The 13,477-nt window shown below is 35.4% G+C and overlaps 1 protein-coding gene across 1 annotated transcript in view; it reads right to left on the reverse strand.

Moving 5' to 3' along the window:
• LOC150104302 (tachykinin-like peptides receptor 99D) overlaps positions 1-13,477 on the reverse strand; it is a 213,493-nt gene that overhangs the window by 26,158 nt on the left and 173,858 nt on the right. The window lies entirely within an intron of this gene.

The following is a 13,477-nucleotide window of genomic DNA, read 5'->3' on the forward strand; positions in this document are numbered from 1 at the left end:
TAAACGTATTTCATGAACATGGTTATTTTTAATATTTCATGTGCTTGTACAGCACACTTTTCACTAACTTCAATATTTGGAACCAGCTACAAAAGAGTTACTCGAACTCAGTTAAAATTCTATAACTGAAAATTTTATAACTACAGCATTTGTTTCACTTGTCGTAATTTTATTAACTAGTTGATTGGTTTAACTTTAACTTTAACGCTTTCTACTTTTGAAAAAAAGAGTCTTCCAATGTCTTTTGTTCTGAAGTTTCAGATTTCTTTGTGTACAATTTCTATCATTCATCCTATTCTATCAAACTTATTCTCTGTAGTTGAAATCATGGAATTGTTTCGGCCTGTGCTACTACTTATAAAATGAAATAATTTTATGAATACAACCATATTAATTGCTATTAGATGCATTCTTTGTGCATGAATAAGTCTGAACGTTCATTGTATATGCAATGATTGTAAACAGAAAACAAAATTAAAAAATAAATAAATAAACAAAACAAGAGATTAATTTTGAATACGATTCGTACTGAGAAATGAAAAAATTCTGTTCTATTTGCAGTCATATATTGCAAGATAAATCAAAATGTGTTGCAGAGGCAGTCACAGAAAGCAATGCTGATTACACATTCGCTTGCCACATGTAGGAAGGAAATTGATGTCGATAAACCAAAGGGTGATTGACATTAACCATAAATGAGGACAGGTTGACGGGTCTTCTGTCATCTGATGAAAAACCCGAATAAATGTTCCTTGTATTCCACACGAAATGCTTTTAATATACATTTGTCCATCTCTCAGTAATGTTTGAAATTGTAATTAGTTAATAAGGGGAGATTTCGAATGTTAATCTCATATTTTGTGTCCTAATATATAGTTTGATATGCAGTTCTAAGAAATAAGTAATAATGTTGGTTTGAATATTACCACTTCTTAAATGTATTCGCAGACACTTAAGATAGAGGTTAAAACTGCGTGCGTATGAACAAATTCTAACCACTGTCCTTGACGTTTCTTTTGTGCGCTCAACACACACATACGCACGTATGTATGCATGAACGCGTGCGCATGCGCATATGTTTGTGTGCTTGTATTTGTGTATGTGTCCATACATATGCACAAAAACCCGTCAAACATTGAACATTTACATCAAATTTATTAATCAATTAACTTAATCTAATGAATATAACTGTCGTGCGGCAGTTATTTTGATGAGATTAAATAACCTTTGGCCAGTCCTGTATATGCTCTACCTCAGTGGTGGCTCGTGGCTTCAAATCGTGGGAGTGCAGCAACTTTCGAAATATACATACACATTGGTAAGTACAGTGTATACGATAAAATATCAAACAGAAAACAAAGTTAAAAATAAATAAATAAACAAAACAAGAGATTAATTTTGAATACTATTCGTACTGAGAAATGAAAAAATTCAGCTCTATTTGCAGTCATATATTGCAAGATAAATCAAAATGTGTTGCAGAGGCAGTCACAGAAAGCAATGCTAATTACACATTTGCTTGTCACATGTAGGAAGGAAATTGAGGTCGATAACCCAAAGGGTGATTGACATTATCCAGAAATGAGGACAGCTTGATAGGTCTTCTGTCATTTTATTTTATCAAAACTTCTGTTTGGATAAAATAAAATGACAAATAAATATCAAAATTATGGTAAAAATTAAAAAAAAAATTAAACATGAAAAAATATTGTTTATTATCGATAAAATTATACAGCTTAGTATAATTCAAAATTACTTTAAAATAAAATCCATTCCTTTAATTGTAATTAAAGGAATGGATTTAGAATTTTTGGACATTACAATTAAATCATTTAATTATAATGTCCAAATATTTAAAGAGACGGAGTAAACAAGATAAGCACTACGAACACTTACTACTGGCGCAAACTGCATATAAACAACAGTGGAACTGCGCGACGGACAGTGCCGCATTACGTTAATAGCTCACATCTCACTATGACGTGTATATGCTTGCACGCGTAGCAATATGACACTGTCGTAAACACAGTGCTGTTAGCGTCCTTCGCCCCCTAAGTGCTACAAGATGGATTTTTATTATTTTTTATACAAAATAAGAGAATTGTATAGGATTGTTGATGATAAAATTAAATATTACAAGCAATATAAATAAATTAATAAATATATTTATATATCGAAAAAAATTGGGAGTGCTGCAGTTCCGCAGTGCCTCTGCACGAGCCGCCCCTGCTCTTCCTTATAATTGTATTAGGCCTAGAGGCCTGTTAGGCATGGCCTATTACGATTTGAAACCGCGACTAACTCGAGGATAAGGTGGTTAGCTCTATGCCTCCCGGTGTGTCCTTTGTCCGTAGATGAGTGTGTTTACGGGGCCGGTTTATCTGTTCTGAGGGGACGAAAAACCGTGTTTTAAGGTAAAAAAACTCCCTACCTCTGTATGAGACCAGATAAAGGTTCTTTACCTCACGGACGAGAATCGAACCCAGGTCTTTCTGACCAAAGTCTTCGTCTACTCGTATACCGACTGAACTACGGAGGCTCATATGAATGTACAATATATGTTTATTTATTTTTCAGATTTTCTCTTAGACGATGATTGTTAAGCCTGTGTAACTTTAAAAAGCAGTTATTATTGCTTGGGGGGGGGCAATCAGTTACATTCTCTCTGATAACTGCATAGGCAGTCTTGCAATTGATTTCTCGGTTTAGTTCGGAGTGGTTAAAAACCAGAGTTTCCCGCAGGATTAACGCGTATAAGATGGTGTTTGATAGGTCTTCTGTCATCTGATGAAAAACCCGTATAAATGTTCCTTGTATTCCACACGAAATGCTTTTGACATACATTTGTTCAGTCAGTAACATTTGAATTTGTATTTAGTTAATAAGGGGAGATTTCGAATGTTAATCTCATATTTTGTGTCCTAATATGTAGTTTGATATGCAATTCTATGAAATAAGTAATAATGTTGGTTTGAATATTACCACTTCTTAAATGTATTCGCAGATACTTAAACACATGATAATTATACGTTTCTGTAAAATCTATAAAATGTAATATAATCAATGCAATTAATGGAGTTCTCATTATGCTTAATATCGTGCTTTCCGATTGCGATTTGATTATAGTGTTTGCATTCTGAATGCAGTTGCCTAATGATTAGTGTAACCTTGAGTGTGTGTAATTATCTTTACTACTACTACTACAATGGATAGGGGTAAATGTAGTAGTTCGAGTGAAGATGAACTATGAGAAACGTTACCAATACTGCGGCGATATCGTGAAAAACGTTTGAATAAAACGGTGGAAAAGAAAGGGCTCGATAATATAACGAAGCACAACAAGAAAGGAGTGAATAATCGTCAGTACAGGACCCCGAGTTGAAAATATAACTGAGGAAAAAATAAATTATCGATTGAAAATTGAACACACGATGGCGAAATGGTATATATCTATATATAGAGAGAGTATATGTTAAAAATTATTAACTGATTTAAACACCGAGAAAAAACACAAGAGATTTAATAAGGTTTAACTACTAGTTTCATCAGAAATGCCGACTTCGTCAGGTGAATACAGTATGGAGAAAACAACATCTTAAAAATATATTGTACTTTAGACAAAACAGAGTTTAGAACAAGTAGTAGTTGTGTTTGATATTGAGTGCGAGCGTTAGTTCTGGTGTGAAGCACTGTGCGTGTGAATGATATCATGAGTGCGCCAAAACTCGATTACAGCGTTATGTGAATCGGGCAGGCTGTAACTGAGATTGCTGTTTAGATGGGCAAGGTCGAGAGCAGTGGCGGCTCCTACATAACCACTGCGGCACTGCAGCACCCGCAAGGAAAAAATTAAATAATTAAATTTTGTTTGTGTTTATAAATAATAACAATGCTTACAACATTATATAAATGCAATACAACATGTTAAAGGTTATAAAGCAACTATATCTATATCTCCTCCAGAGATTTTTATTAAAAATAAAAACACCTTGTTGCAACTCTTATAGGTAAAGTTGATAAGGCTCCGTATTACTATAACCTTGGTATTTAGGGTCTAGCTACTCATTGAGGAGACCTCAAAAAAGGTTGAAACCGGTCTGGGTAGTGGCCCCACCCATAATACATTGCAGTATACATCTTCTAGTGAGATGTGCTTTACATTATGGGAAAATACTAAGAATAGTATTTTCAGAATAGTAAATATTTAAGATCTTTAAGATATTCAAGATCAGAGCTTTACCCACATTTACGATGAGTTTCCCTGGTGTTGTAACAGCTTTAGACTTGAACTTTGTTTCCGGCGCAAACTTAATTGTTTGCATACTTGGGATTAGGAGTTAAAATAACCAAGTTTATAAAATAACTTGGTTATCCTAATATACAATATCCCCAAGGTAAAAAATTGATTATATATATAAAGAGATTCAATGACTAAAACCGAGAATAATTGTAAGATTCTAATGATATAAAACACTAGTAGTTTCGGCTTTTGACAGCCTTCTTCAGGTGTCTTCTAAAAATAGGAAACAGCAATAAAAACACTGAAGTTTAAAACTGAGAAGCACAGGAAAATTGCAGTGCATAATCGACATGAAAAAACGTTGTATTTACATTTAAATTGTTCTTTCAAACGTGGCATTGTTTGTTGAGTGCGTGCTTGCAGACCCTCGTGAACGCCAGTACTGAACAACAGCAGAGTGGCTATCAGGGATGTTGTAGCTCAAATTGTTATTTAAATGTTCATGATTAAGGATGATTTCTCTGGACTCCACAATTTTTCTTTTAAACTCATCATGGCAACGAAAGATGTTTTCTTATCTATCCCAGCAGACTGAATGAACCTGGTGTTCATCATCAGGATTGTTCGAGAAAAGAACATGACTAGACAAGGCACTGGCATGTGTTCTTTTGTAAGAGATGTCTCTCTTGTGTTCTTCCATACGTAATTCAATAGATTTATTTGTTTGACCAAAATAAGGGATATTACAATCACACCATATCTTATATACGCCAGGATATTTCAGATTATGATGAGGCTTTGGATGGCTTACTGCTGAGCGGATTTTTGGAAATTGAACTGATGTATGGGATGGGGATGTTACCCTTAAAGTTGGTTATTTCTTCATTGTGGTGACTAGGAGGATTTAGAAGAAATGTTTTAATGGTTTTATCAGAATATTCATTTTGTCTAAAGACATGCGAGTGGTAATTAATTTCTTTTTGAAGTTCATCTGGGTCATTCAGAAGAGAGCGTGCTCTATGTCCAATGGTAGAAATAGTTCCACGTTTTTATGGAGGAAAATGATGGGACTGACTGTGAAGATATCTATTATTTTGCGTAGGTTTTCTATACATTGAGATTCTAAATTTTCCAGAGCAGCGTGAAAGTTTTATATCCAGGAATGGTAAGTAATTGTCATATTCAAGTTCGACTGTGAATTTTATATTCGGATGCTGATTATTGAGATGATTAAGAAAATCCATGAGAGAGTTGTGGCCGTGACTCCAAACAATAAAAATGTCATCTACATAGCGTTTCCAAAGTTTTGTTTTAAACGAGAAGGATGATATAGCTTTTGTTTCAAAATCCTCGAAGTAAATAATAGGAGATAAAGTGTTGCCCATCACTACACTTTGGTTTTGTTTGTAGATGGTGTCTTGATATCAGAAGTAACCAGACTTAATGCAATGGATCAGTAAAGCAAATATTTTATTTGGATAATTTGTTCTTTAGTAATATTAGCACTTCTTCTGTAAAGACATTTGTAAATAAGGAAACTATGTCAAAACTTGCTATTATGTCATTCTCGTTGATAGTTATATCTTTAATGTGTGATATAAAGTCCATGGTATTGTTGACGAAGGATGAAGACTTATTAGAAAAATACTTGAAAAACGTTCCACGATTGGACGAGTGGATTTTTGGAACCTCATAAATACGTGGGATAAGTGGAAGAGAGCGTAGAGCAAGTCGAATGTTGCGAGATAGTTCAGTTGTTGTCTTCAATAAATTATTTGTGCGGTTTTGTAGTTCCCGTGTTGGATCTTCCTGTAGTATTGAATATGTATTATTTTCAAATAATTGAAGCATCTTATTATGGTATTCTTCACAATCGAGGACTACGGTAGCATTGCCTTTATCTGCTGGTAATATTATTATATCTCTGTTGTTTTTCACGTTTTTTATAGTCTCTCGTTCAGCTGAAGAAATGTTATCTGTAGGAGGTTTCGCATTATTAATAATGAAAATGGATTCAATACGTAGAAGGTTAGCCATTTGTGTAGGTAGGAGTGAAGTAGCCTTTTCTATTTTAGTAAGGAGAGATTCCTTAGGAATAAATCTTGGTGAAGGAATGAAATTAAGACCTTTGCAGAGGATGCTTTTTTCGGCTGCTGTAAGAACGTGAGCGGACTTGTTTATTACAACTGTTGGAAATAATTGCGTAGTAATTCATTGGTATCATGGTGGTTTTTTAATGTCGGATCTTTCGTTAAAAGACGGTAAACGGCCAACAGACTTGATTAAAAACCTAAAATCCATCCATCCTTTAACACTTTCATTGCCAAGCTGAAAATTGGAATTTCGTGTGGTCGCCAAATTTTTTTTATTATTTTATTTAGTTAGCGACGTCCACGCGATAACGCGTGATCGGCCGTTTGGTGAGAACTCGCATCAATCACGCGATATCGCTTGATTGGCAATGAACATGTTAACTCCGAGACTCTATGGCGTTCCAAAAGTGCACAAAGATGGTATTTCTGTACGCTCAATCGTTGATGCAATAAACTCTCCTACCTATTTATTGTCAAAACAGCTCTCGAAACTCTTACAACAACACATCCACAACTCAGAGAGTTACATTAAAAATTCCGAACATTTTGTGGAAAAGCTAAAAAACATCAATATAATGATCTTCTAGCCAGCCTAGATGTCACCTCTCTCTTTACAAACGTTCCTGTAGTGGAGGTCATTGACATCTTAAGTATCTTGTTCCCACAAGATATAACCCCATTGTTTGCTCACTGCCTAAATTCTAACTACTTTTCGTGGAAAAATAAGATCTACCAAAAATTAACAGGCTTGGCGATGGGGAGCCCACTCTCACCTTCATGTGCTGATCTCTTTATGGAAGACTTAGAAAATAAAATCCTATCCCAAATTATTCCCAAACCTAAAATTTGGTTCAGATATGTGGAACAACAACAAAGATGACTATATGATTTTCTCAAAAAGAGAAAATCATATAGTCATCAAAAAACAAATGGATGGCAGTATAACTCTATCGGTGTACAGAAAACCGACCAATACAGGTCGCTCCCTACATTTTAGCTCCTCTCACCACATCTCACATAAATTCAGCATTGTACACATGTTAAAGAAGAGAGCGATTCGCATCACAACAGACAACGAGATCCTTCAAGATGAGTTGACATTAATTTCCAACAATCTGTACTTGAACGGCTATCCAAGAAGACTAGTCAATAAAGTCCTTTTCTCTGAACCACCACAAAAAGAACAAGAAGATATTCAATATATAAAAACTATTGCAATTCCGTTTGTAAGTGGCATCTCCTACAAGCTCGCCAGCCTCCTCAAACAACACAAAATAAGAGTAACATTTAAACCAAGAATATATTCGTAAACTAGTAAGATCTCCAAAAGACAACCACCCTTTCTATAAATATGCTGGAGTTTATAATATTCCATGTGTGGCTCTAGTTACATCGGACAGACTTCGAGAATCCTTGAAATCAGGCAAAAAGAGCACATTGGCTATGTCAAAAACAACAGACAGAACGTTTCTGGCCTATCGTCTCATTTCTCTACAACTAACCATGTCATCGAATGGGACAAAAGTTGTTTCCCTTACTTAGAGGAAGATTACCATTCAAGAATTTTCAAAGAAGCAGCCCCAGTCGCCCGTTCTACTGTCAACCTTAACAGAAATCAAGGCCAAATACTCCTAGAGATATGGAAAACCCTAATCACATTTTTAAAAACAAAAGAAATGAACTTTAATACAAACTACAGAAAGTCCCTTAGCAACAGCTAGCTAATCTTGTACACGCGGTACGTGTTTCACGCACGTTCGATATTATTTTATTTGTAATTATTCTAGTCAGTTTTTTACAGTTATTCTTGTTAGTTTTATAGTTACACATAATTGTGAGATTGTTTCAGCCTATATGTAAGTGCTCTGAAGACGCCAACAGTTAAAGTTTGGCGAAACTAGTTGGTTACGTTAATAAAATTGATCAACACTTGATCTGTAAACCAAAAATATTATTACTAATTCTCAGGATCAAGAAAATAAACCTTCATTGTTCTAACGCTTTGTTGATAAATTATCGACAATATGAAAGAAACATGATGCATAAATCTGAAAAATAGGCTCCATTTGTGAAGCTGAGAAATGAGACATAGAGCTATTTATCACTTTTAAAAATAGTTTAAAAGCAGTAAATTGTACATAACGGCAAGGAAAATGCATTTAGCTTTACAGCCATTTCGTTTAGTTTTATGATTTACGTGGCTGTGAAGTACACATAGGCTTATTGACTAGTCATACGTATTTCAGCACCGAAAATGGCCACATTCTTCCCAAGGAAAAATAACTATATGAGTTAGCATCTACTAAAAATAATATTTCTGCTGAATTTAATGCGTAATCAGTGCCAGTTATGGCTTTCTTCCATCTTAGACATACAACTAAGATGTGGGAAAAGTCTTGCAGCTGCAAATGAACATCACATCTTTAGATAAGATCCAAAATAATAATAATAATAAATAAATAAATAAATAAAATTATGGCTGAAGTTAAGGTTGTCAGCTTTTCACATAAATTGGGTCATATGGTGGGTCATAAATTCTTCTCCATTTTCTCAAATAATTTGCTATTTAAAATAATAAGCCATACCTCTAAACAAATTCATTATGCACTTTAACTTATGCATTTTGAATAGTAGTCGACATAGAATGAATTAGGCTGAATGAATTACACTCGGGAAAATAAAATATGGAAATGAGCCGAGAACAATCATAAAATGGTTTGAAATGGCATTCATAATAACGCCGAATAACGCCCAGCAACTGAACATAGGGTCATTTTTGGATTACATATTAATATACACAGGCAGCTTATTTATTTTCTGTCATTTGTACCTGTATAATTTGATATTGTTTTGAATCCTTTTTTTTTTGCTTCATTTTGCTGTTGAAACGTACCGATTATAGCCAATCTTAACTAACTCGCAATATCTTTAGTAAAGCATCCTAAATGCTAGCCTGCTGGCTAGCATTTAGGATGCTTTACTAAAGATATTGCACAGAAATTAGCTACTTATAGCTAATTTCTGTGCTTTCTATGTTGTGACTTGTAATCCCACTGTGTACATTGATGTCTTCGAATGCCATTTGTTGGGTGTAATCCAACAAATGTTGTCGGTGTAAGACAACAATTGAAGACCTTTAGTGGTTTGAAAAAATTCCATTTTTGGTTTAGTGTAAGTTTTTCAGATTATCTAACCTTAACGTCCGCGCAGTTAGCAGAGTGGTTATGCGCTTCGCAATCATATGCCTGGGAAAGGACTGTCCTGGGTTCGATTCCCGTCGCCGACGTGAGGAGTTTAAAGATCCTTCTCAGACATAGCCAAGTTAGCTTGTCTTGGGCGTGGACTTCAGGGTTTTTCTCTCCAGTTTATCTGGGGTTTTCCTCCCGCAAACAGGCAAACCGGCCCAGTGAACACACGCAACTACAAACATAGGACACACCGGGAGGCAGAGGGCTAGCCACCTTATCCGCGGGACGGGTATGGCTTAGAAGGGCTAAAGATAGCTCCGTAACAGGCCACGAGGCCTAATACCTGAAAGGAAGAAGAAGATCTAACCTTAACTCCACCAATATATTAATGCACTATAGTTTACACTCTTTCGTGTGTGGGATTCATATAAAAAATAAATAAAATAAAATAACAAAACATAAATTCCATTCGGCCAAATCGGCAGAGTTATTATTCTGTCTCATTTTCAAAATTTACACCAAATTTGATAACTAAAAATGTTCTGATTTATTGACGACACCAAATTATTCGGTTTTTGGAAAATAAACATCTTGGCTTATTTAGCATGAGGAATCTTGCAGTTTTCTGCTTTTTAATAACTAATCTACTAATTAGAATCTGCTTTAATCGCTAAAGTATTCTTCTCGCAGTTGTCTGTATATTTTATGAGATGAATTGAATTCTGGTGATTTTATAGGATAAAGGTCTTCATATGGAGAACGATTATTTTCAACTGCTCAAAGCTTCTTACATAAACTCAGAATGGTTCTACATTTCATAAACGCGTTAGACACTCTGATACACACTTGTCATAATTATGTACCATCACTCGACTTTACGTCATCCAGTATTTTTGATAAGATAAACTTCTCACATCACGACAGCACTCGCGTAAAGAACGGAAACATTGAAAATCCAATTTTGATTTTGAAAATCCAATTTTGAAAATCAATTTTGAAAATCCACTTTCCAAAATTGATTTTAGTTATATTAAATTAAAGTTTTCATTCAAACACGGTAGTTGTCTCCATAATTTTCAAAAATGCATTCGGATCACCGTGCAAGCCTAAAAGAAAGGATTGAAAATCAAACTTTTAACCTCTAAACAGTATCCAACTATGCAGTTTGAAAAACAATTAATTATAACGTTGCTTTCCACGGACGAAAGGTTCAAGATTATAGTACATTAGTACCTTGGGCAGGGTAAAGATTTTCGATCATTTCTTCTTTGGAACCCATGGACTAGAGAACAAACACGGAACTTTTATCAAGTCATTTCAGGCCTCCATTAAGCAGGGGAGTGGTCGCACACGGGGTCATGAAATTCATCTACTACCAACGAATAAAGACAGTGACAAACATCCATGCCTGCTGCAGAATTCGAACGTCCAGCCCTGATGGGTAGCAAGAGAATGATGCTATCAGTTGTTATAAAACAATTAAAAGGTCCTGTTAGCACTTCATGTATTGATCATATGGATACACGCTAATGAGTAATTTTCGCTTTACCATCGATCAAGAAAATAAAGAATAGATTTCTAGTGAAGTATTTTCTTGTTAAAATTCTGCTTTTAACGATTTTAAAACGATTTGAAATAACCATTCATCTGCCCACACTAATTAAGCTCACCCAACAACAACTTTTTTTTTAGCGCCGTTGGTACCATGGGAAAATGAATGGGGAATATCAGCGCCGTCCCGCTGAAACCTTTATTCATCTGCCCACAACGACGTTTATCTTTAATCCCCACAGATGAATATTATCCCCATTCATCTGCCTATACTCATGAAGTATAGGCAGATGAATGGGGATTTATCTTTTATCTTCAACTTTTGTCTTCACGCACTCTCTGATTCGACCTGCGACATGTAAACTGTTCCATTCGCTAAGTGCGTTGTGAGACGAGGGAAAGATGTTATTCTTATCTTGCTCCATTCATCGTAATCCTGAATACGAACTTGACATCCATGGATTCCATCATGAATGACATCCCTTGTCCTGCCCAAACCATCCCCTGCATATACCCAAAAATTTCACTCAGAATATCCCAAAGCCATTAATTTCCCCCCCACACACACACTTCCGGCCGCGAATCACTTTATTTCCCTGACTAGTTTTCCATGACCAGCAAAAAATTTAAGACATCCTGTTATGAGAGATCCTTTCCGATATCTATAAACAGTCCAATCCACGATGTCAATCGCAAAGTGCCATCTACGTGGTCGGGCGCATTTTACCGCCAGCGACCGTATGCCGTATATACCGTACGCATGCGATTTGTACTAATCGTGTTATGATGGTGGTTTTAATTATATCCTTCCTGTGTGCTGCTTGTATTCGTTATGTTGTGATGTGTGTTTCTGTACAATCCATGACCAAACGGATGTTTTTTTTGTCTGCATGCGACGGATTCGATGTGCTAAGCCGCATATTCCCGCAAGCGACCGTACGAGATACATAACTTCGCTAAAGGGGACACGGGCAGCTATCCTCCTCGCCAGCAGAGCTGAGCCTCACCGTGATGTCACTTTGCGTAACTTTCATTCATCCCCGATTTTGTTCGATTTTTGAAATGGATTAATTCCAAAACCAGTAACTAGAATAATCGGAAACTGCAGTCCACATAAATAATATAAGTATGTTACTATTTACTTTTAATGAGATGGTTCAGCTTCTCGGCCTTTGCAGAGTTGCTGGATATCTGGCTCAATATTGGTCAACTTTCAGTCGAAGATCGGTACACACACACACTAACACGATTTCTGTATTTTGATTTTATTTGGAGCGATGAAAACCCTTGAGATAATTCGGGAAATTCATTTCTCACTGAAGGTGAGATCCAGAATCGAGCCAAACCAATATCACGGAATTGCATTTAGCCCTTTGTAACTTGAAAACTCAATTAGCTGTTCTTTTTTCGATAACAAAAGGTCGTTCTCGTGACTATAAGCCTGAAATAGATCTCGAATCCACAGAATTTTTTTATTAAAGTTATTCGGAAAATATGTTTCAAAATTCTGTTGCAGAGTTTTGAGGTGGTCACAAATCCTTTCCAGAAACTTAGAATCAACAAAAAGATAATTTTCTCTAAAAAGGTATCCAATGTTGGAAAAGGTGCAAATTATCTGTCTTTTACATAACTAATGCACAGTTTTTTTTCTCTCGAATGCCTTTATTTTGTTGTAGGCATCAAAAACAGTTAAATAATTTCCCTGAAGGGAGAGATTTAGTTCATTTAATTTAGAAAAAAGTCTGAAAGATAGGATAGTGTTGATAGCCATGCTTCGTCAACAAGGAGTGATGCAAAATTAGAATTAAGTTCATTTATACAAACAATAAAACTTCATGCCTTAATTGAAATGATCTTGTTAGTACTTTGCTCCTGGAAAGCCAGCGAATTTTAGAACATTAAACAAAAGTTGTATATATATTTACTGCCCATTTCATCGCAGAGTACTAAAACCTGTTATTTAACGGTCGAGCCTTAATAAAATTAACTAATAGCACAGTTTTAAATTCTGTTGGCATTCCTTTGAAGGCCAACCTTTCCCTATGTATGAAATAATATACCTGATTCATATCCGGAGCCACTTTCTTGACCATAGATACAACCCCCAACTATGCATGCCTGTAAGGGAGCGAGCTCCATCCGAACAGAAGCCCATGCATTTTCCCCACTGGATCCCTTTGTGTATTATTTTATTATTTAGAGGGTGAAATATTTATTCTCCAATTGTTTGGGACGACAAAGTTCTACAAAACAGAATATCGTCATAAATGTTGTTATCATGCGCATATCTTACGTAGCATATAATATGCTGTAATATCAGTAGTCTCGTCTATTTGTAATGCATAATAAAGGCTCTTCTTAACTCTTTCGATTAACTGAGATTCTACGTCACCTGCCATATCATT

The sequence above is a fragment of the Typopeltis vanoorti genome, chromosome 8 (genome assembly GCF_054136105.1).
Source record: "Typopeltis vanoorti isolate ZY-2024b chromosome 8, IOZ_Tvanoo_1.0, whole genome shotgun sequence".
NCBI lineage: Eukaryota > Metazoa > Arthropoda > Arachnida > Uropygi > Thelyphonidae > Typopeltis > Typopeltis vanoorti.